Below are 6,127 nucleotides of genomic sequence, written 5' to 3'. Positions count from 1 at the left end.
CTCGGCCAAGACCAGCGTGGGAATGAATATGTAAATATTGTTCAATTCCTGTGTTGCATTCATAAGTTTTGCCTTATTTTGCGCAAAGTGACAGTCTGTCGGTTAGTCATAGACGTTCTGTCATCCAACTGGAGCAAGCATGAAGAAGACACTGTATGAAATGACACACTAGATATTCAGCTTATAACGTAGTCTGAGAAACTCAAAAACGGATTCATTCTCTGTGATCAAATTAGACTGAAAGCTGACAGCTCAGATACGTAGGTGATTTAGATCAATAAAATCTATGTGTATGATCTTTTATAGAGTCATACAACACAGAAACAGACCCTTCAGTCCAACCAGTCCATGCCGACCATAATCCCAAACTAAACTAGACCCACCTGCCTGCTCCTGGCCCGTATTCCTCCAAACATTTCCTGTTCAGTACTTAGCCAAATGTCTTTTAAACGCCGTAATTATACCCACATTCACCACTTCCTCCGGAAGTTCATTCCACACGCAAACCACCCACTGCGTAAAAAAATTGCCCCTCAAAACTTTTTAAAATGCCCCTCCTCTCACCATAAAAATGTGACCCTTAGTTTTGAAATCTGCCACCCAAGTGAAAAGACAACTAACGTTAACTCTGAGATAACAAAGTGTGGGGCTGGATGAACACAGCAGGCCAGGCAGCATCTCAGGAGCAGGAAAGCTGACGTTTCCGGCCTAGACCCTTCATCAGAAAAGGTCTAGGCCTGAAACGTCAGCTTTCCTGGTCCTCTGATGCTGCTTGGCCTGCTGTGTTCATTCAGCTCCACACCTTGTTATCTCGGATTCTCCAGCATCTGCAGTTCCTATTAAGTCTAACATTAACTCTATCTATGCCCCTCATTATTTTATAAACTTCGACTAGATCTTTCAACCTCCTATGCTCCAGTGAAATAAGTCCCAGCCTATCCAACCTTCCTTTATGTGTGACTTGATTCTGAAATGATATGCCAAATGATTAGACCTTACATATCTCCAAATGCTGACCTAATATTGACTCGCAGTGGGCTTTGTGCTCATAAGTTCAGGATTATTCACCTGGCATGGCAGATAGGTCGAAATTAGTCTAACTCCCCAAGACTTAACTGTCAGTAAATCCGAGATTGAGATAAGGTCGTGTAAAGATGTTCAACTACTCAGTTCTGCTTAACCTTTCAATTAGATCATGGTTCATCTGCACCCTAACCTTATTTATAGTTTTACATCCCTTAATATTCATGACCCAGTAACAATCGATCAGTCATGGCTTTGAGAACTCCATAACATTCATGGGGACAGTTGCAGACTTTTGTGAATTTTTGTGTGAATAAGTGTTTACCGATTTCCTTGACCTTAACTCCAATGTTAAGGTTAGGCTTCCTTTCACATGATTTCCTCACTGGAGAGAGAAAAAAAAGTTTATCTATCCTTCCAAACTTTTTTTAAAGAAATCATCTTCATGTTAGATCCACTGCTTCACCCTCTTGATGCAAGAGAATACAAGCTCTTTTAGCGAAAATTTGTAGCTCACATTGTGGATGTGGTTGTCCGTTTGCTCGCTGAACTCTTTTCCGTGGTGAGCAGACGTTTCGTTACCATTCTAGGCAACATCATCAGTGCGACCTCTAATCAAAGTGTTGGTGTTCTGCTCTGTTCTGAATGTACATGATCCTCTGGTGTGGTGGGTCTTGTCACTTCTGGTTCTGTTGTTTTAGCAATGGTCTGTATACGGGGTCTATTTCTATGTGGAGATAACACAGTTTGGAGTTGGAGGAACACAGCAGGCCAGGCAACATCAGAGGAGCAGGAAAGCTGATGTTTCGGGTTGGGAGCCTTCTTCAGAAATCGGGAGGGGGAAGGGAGCTGGGAAATGAATAGAGGGGAGGGGTGAGGCTGGGGAAGGGAGGTGGGGTGGTGATAGGTGAATGCAGGTAGGGGGCAGTGGGGATTGGTCAGTGAGGTGGGAGGGGCAGATAGACGGAAGAGAAGATGGGCAGGTTGTGTCAGGTCAAGGAGCAGGGGATGAGAGGAGGGTTTGTCATGGGATGAGGATGGGGGTGGTGGCGAGATATTGAAACTGGTGAAACTCACATTGAGGCCATTGGTCTGTAGGCTCCCGAGGTGGAATATGAGGTGCTGCTCCTCCAGTCTGCTGGTGGTGTCATTGTGGCACTGGAGGAGGCCCAGGATGGACTTGTCGCCCAGTGGGTGGGAGGGGGAGTTGAAATGGTTCGCGACTGGAAGGTGTTGTCATTTGTTGTGAACAGAGCGCAGGTGGTCTACAAAGTGGTCTCCGAGCCTCCCCTTGGTCTCACCAATGTAGAGAAGGCCACATTGGAAGCAGCGGACACAGCTGACCACATTAGCACATTGCCTCTGTCTGACGTGGAAGGTATTTTCGGTGGCTTAGATGGAGGTGAAGAGGGAGGTCCAGGGGCAGTTGTAGCCCTTCCTGCGGTTGCAGAGAAAGGTGCCAGGGGGTTGGTGGGGCTAGTGGGGAGTGTGGGGCGGACGAGGGAGTTGTGGAGAGCGCGGTCCCTACGGAAGGCAGATAGGGGAGGGGAGGGAAATATCTCTTTGGTCATCGGGCTGGCTTGCAGGTGGTGGAAATGGCGGAGAATGATATGTTAAATGCAGAGGTCAGTGGGTGAATCATGAGGATAAAGGGAATTCTGTCTTTGGTTTTATTGCAGGGAGGGAGTGCGAGGGCAGAGGTGTGGGAAATGCAAGGGATGCGGTTAAGAGCATTTTTGATCACCGGAGCGGGGACATTGCAGTCCTTGAAATAGGAGGGCATCTGGGATGTTTGGGAATGGAACCCCGCATCTTGGGAGTGGATGCAGCATAGGCGGAGGAATTGGGAGTAAGGGATCTCATTCTTGCAGGCAGGTGGGTGAGAGAAGGTCTAGTCCAGGTGGCTGTGGGAGTCGTTTGGTTTTGAAATAGATGTCAGTGTTGAGGCGGTTACCAGAAATGGAGACGGAGAGGTCCAGGAAGGGAAGGGAGGTATTGGAGGTGGTCCAGGTGAGTTTGAGGTTGGGGTGAAAGACGATGGTAAAGCTCGTGAACTGTTTCTTAATGGAGCCCTGAGTTGGGAACCAGGTTTCCAGAAATTCCCTTTAATCACTTTAGTGACTATACTAGGACAAGTGAACACCAGGCGTGCAAGGGAATTCCTGGAAGCCTAGTTCTCAACACGGGACTCCATTAACAAACACATAGAAATAGACCCTGTATACAGACTGCTGCTGAATCAGCAGAACCTGAAGTGACAAAGACCCACCACACCAGAGGATCATATAAATTTGGAATGGAGCAGAACACCAACACTTTGATTAGAGATCGCACCGACGATGATGCCTGGAATGGCAAGGAAACATCTGCACACCACAGAACAATCAGCTCAGTGAGCAAACAAATAACCGAATACAAATCCTGTTTGTACCACACTTCACAGACAGGTGGTACAAAACTGAAATGTTGTCAGAAAAAGCCATTTTGTTTAAGTTTCACATCTGGTACTCAGCCGGACAATTTTCAACAATACTAAAATGGGAACCACATTATCATAATGTATGTAAAGTGGGTGCTGAGTGATTAGCAAGTGGACTGGCTGGTAGAGATATTGCCATGATGAGTGCACCAGTTAGCAGGTCACTGACAGTTAATGGCAAAGATTTGTTTTAATTTAAACAAAGCAGATTGACTCTAATTGATCATGAACCCGAGAATTGCTGGCCCCTGCTTTGTTGAGTTAGAACAGGTCCAATGTGTTAATATAAGATAACAAGGTGTAGAGCTGGGTGAACACAGCAGGCCAAGCAGCATCAGAGGAGCAGGAAGCCTGATGTTTTGGGCTATTTTCTAAAGAAGGGTCTAGGCCTGAAACATCAGCCTTCCTGCTCCTCTGATGCTGCTTGGCCTGCTGTGTTCACCCAGCTCTACACCTTGTTATCTCAGATTCTCCAGCATTGGCAGTTCCTACTATCTCTGAAATGATGTGTGAATATGTTCCCTCGGTCTGCAAATGTTAAATTGATTGTCAGCATAAACTACAAGATGAATAGCTTCAATTTTTTTTTGTCTTTGTTGGTTTCATCTTTAAAAAGAGCGATAGATAGCCTATTGTTTAAACTTATTTCAAGATATAGGCTATAGCAAAGGACAAAATGATTCACAGTTCAAACCTACATTATTCCAAAGCATGAATTTGTCTATGCATTTCATTGCTGTGGCATAAAATAACATAACAAACTGCTTTGTCAAGTGGCATTCACCCTGTGTTTGAAGTGAAACTTCCAATTCAAATCCATATCACATGGAAACTGGAGTTGGTCACATTACAGCTATTCTGTAAACCTTACCAACACATTACAATGTCTAAACGACTGCTAATTGAGCTGATAATAGCGAAGCTAGTTGTGAACCAGGGAATGCATTTCAGTTCACCTACTGGGACTAGTTGTGAGCCAGGGAATGCATTTCAGTTCACCTACTGGGACTAGTTGTGAGCCAGGGAATGCATTTCAGTTCACCTACTGGGACTAGTTGAACTGTTTCTAGTCTGGATACATTGCAAGTTCAACTTGTCCCAGGCTCAAAAGATCTGGATGTCAGTCAACCAACAATATTTAATTCATTTGCAAGCAAGGCTATTTAATCCACCCACTCCATTATGTTCATTCAGTTACACTGTTCATCATCGGCATCAGCAGAATAATGAAATAAATCACAGTCCTTTTCTGGAACAAAGTGATGTGTGAGTTAATAAAGGTACTTTTCATTATTAAATATGATTCTGAATTCAAGGTCACATAAGCTTCATTTTTCCAGATAAAACACTTGAGAACATACATTTGAGCAAAGTTGTACAAATTATATTGGGCAGTCAAAAGTGTCACAGAAAAACACTCATATTTAAAACAGATGCTGATGTGGTAAAAAAAATCCTATCAGTATGAAGCCTATCCAACCTGTAAAGGCAAGTTGGTGGTTTGTGTCCAGAAGGACTGCATGGTTACAGTTGATATGATCATGGACAGATGCATCTGCAGCAGGGAGATGATGCAGATGAACGTCAAGATTGCAGTTCTTTCTTGTTGGTTCCCTCAACACCAATCGCAGACCTGGCCTTGTGAGCGGGTCCTTTATATCTTGGCTTTCAGCTTCTGCTCAGTGACTCTGTGTTGTTGTGTATCCCAAAGTCCGCCTTAGGGGACGCTTACCTGAAGATCTGAGGCCATATGTCCTTGAGGCTGAAGTGTTCGTCCCCTGGGAGAGAACATCCCTGTCTGGAGATTGTTGTGCGGTGTCCATTCATCCGTTGTCGCAGCATCTGTGTGGTCTCGCCAATATACCATGCCTTGGGACATTCCTTGCCTGCAGTGTACGAGAGAGACAACAATGGCCGGTCACACAAGTATCTGCTGCACACTGGTGGCTGGTGTTCCCATGTGTAAGGAAGTGTCCATGTTGATGATCTGATACGTCTTGCAGAGTTTACCATGACAGCGTTGTGTGGTGTTATGGTCGATGTTGTCCTGAAGGCTGGATATTTTGCTGCAAACAATGGTCTGTTTAAGGTTTGACGTTTTTTAAGGCGAAGTGTGCCACCGTGAAAAACCGTAATGACCTCCTCAGAAGACAGACACAGGATACGACCGATAGAGTACCCTTCATCGTCCAATACGTCCTGGGAGCGGAGAAACTACGCCATGTTCTTCATAGCCTTCAACACATCATCAATGACAATGAGCACCTCACCAAACACTCACACAGACACACACACACACATACACACAGAGACACAGACACACACACACACACACACATGCAGACACGCACACACACAGACACACGCAGACACACACACACAGACACACACAGACACGCACACACACATGCGCGTGCGCGCACACACGCACACACACGTGCACACACACACACAGACACACACACACACATTGGTGTTTTCAGATAAACCTGTCGGACTATAACCTGGTGTCGTGTGATTTCTGATTTTGTCTACCTCAGTTGAACCTCTACATAAGACCAAGATGGATCACTCGCTCAACATTTCTGGCTGAAGATTGTTACAAATGCTTCAGCCTTATCTTTT

The sequence above is a fragment of the Stegostoma tigrinum genome, chromosome 22 (genome assembly GCF_030684315.1).
Source record: "Stegostoma tigrinum isolate sSteTig4 chromosome 22, sSteTig4.hap1, whole genome shotgun sequence".
In the NCBI taxonomy this organism is placed as follows: Eukaryota; Metazoa; Chordata; class Chondrichthyes; order Orectolobiformes; family Stegostomatidae; genus Stegostoma; species Stegostoma tigrinum.
The sequence above is the reverse complement of the archived record's forward strand: the minus strand, read 5'-3'. Positions refer to the sequence as shown.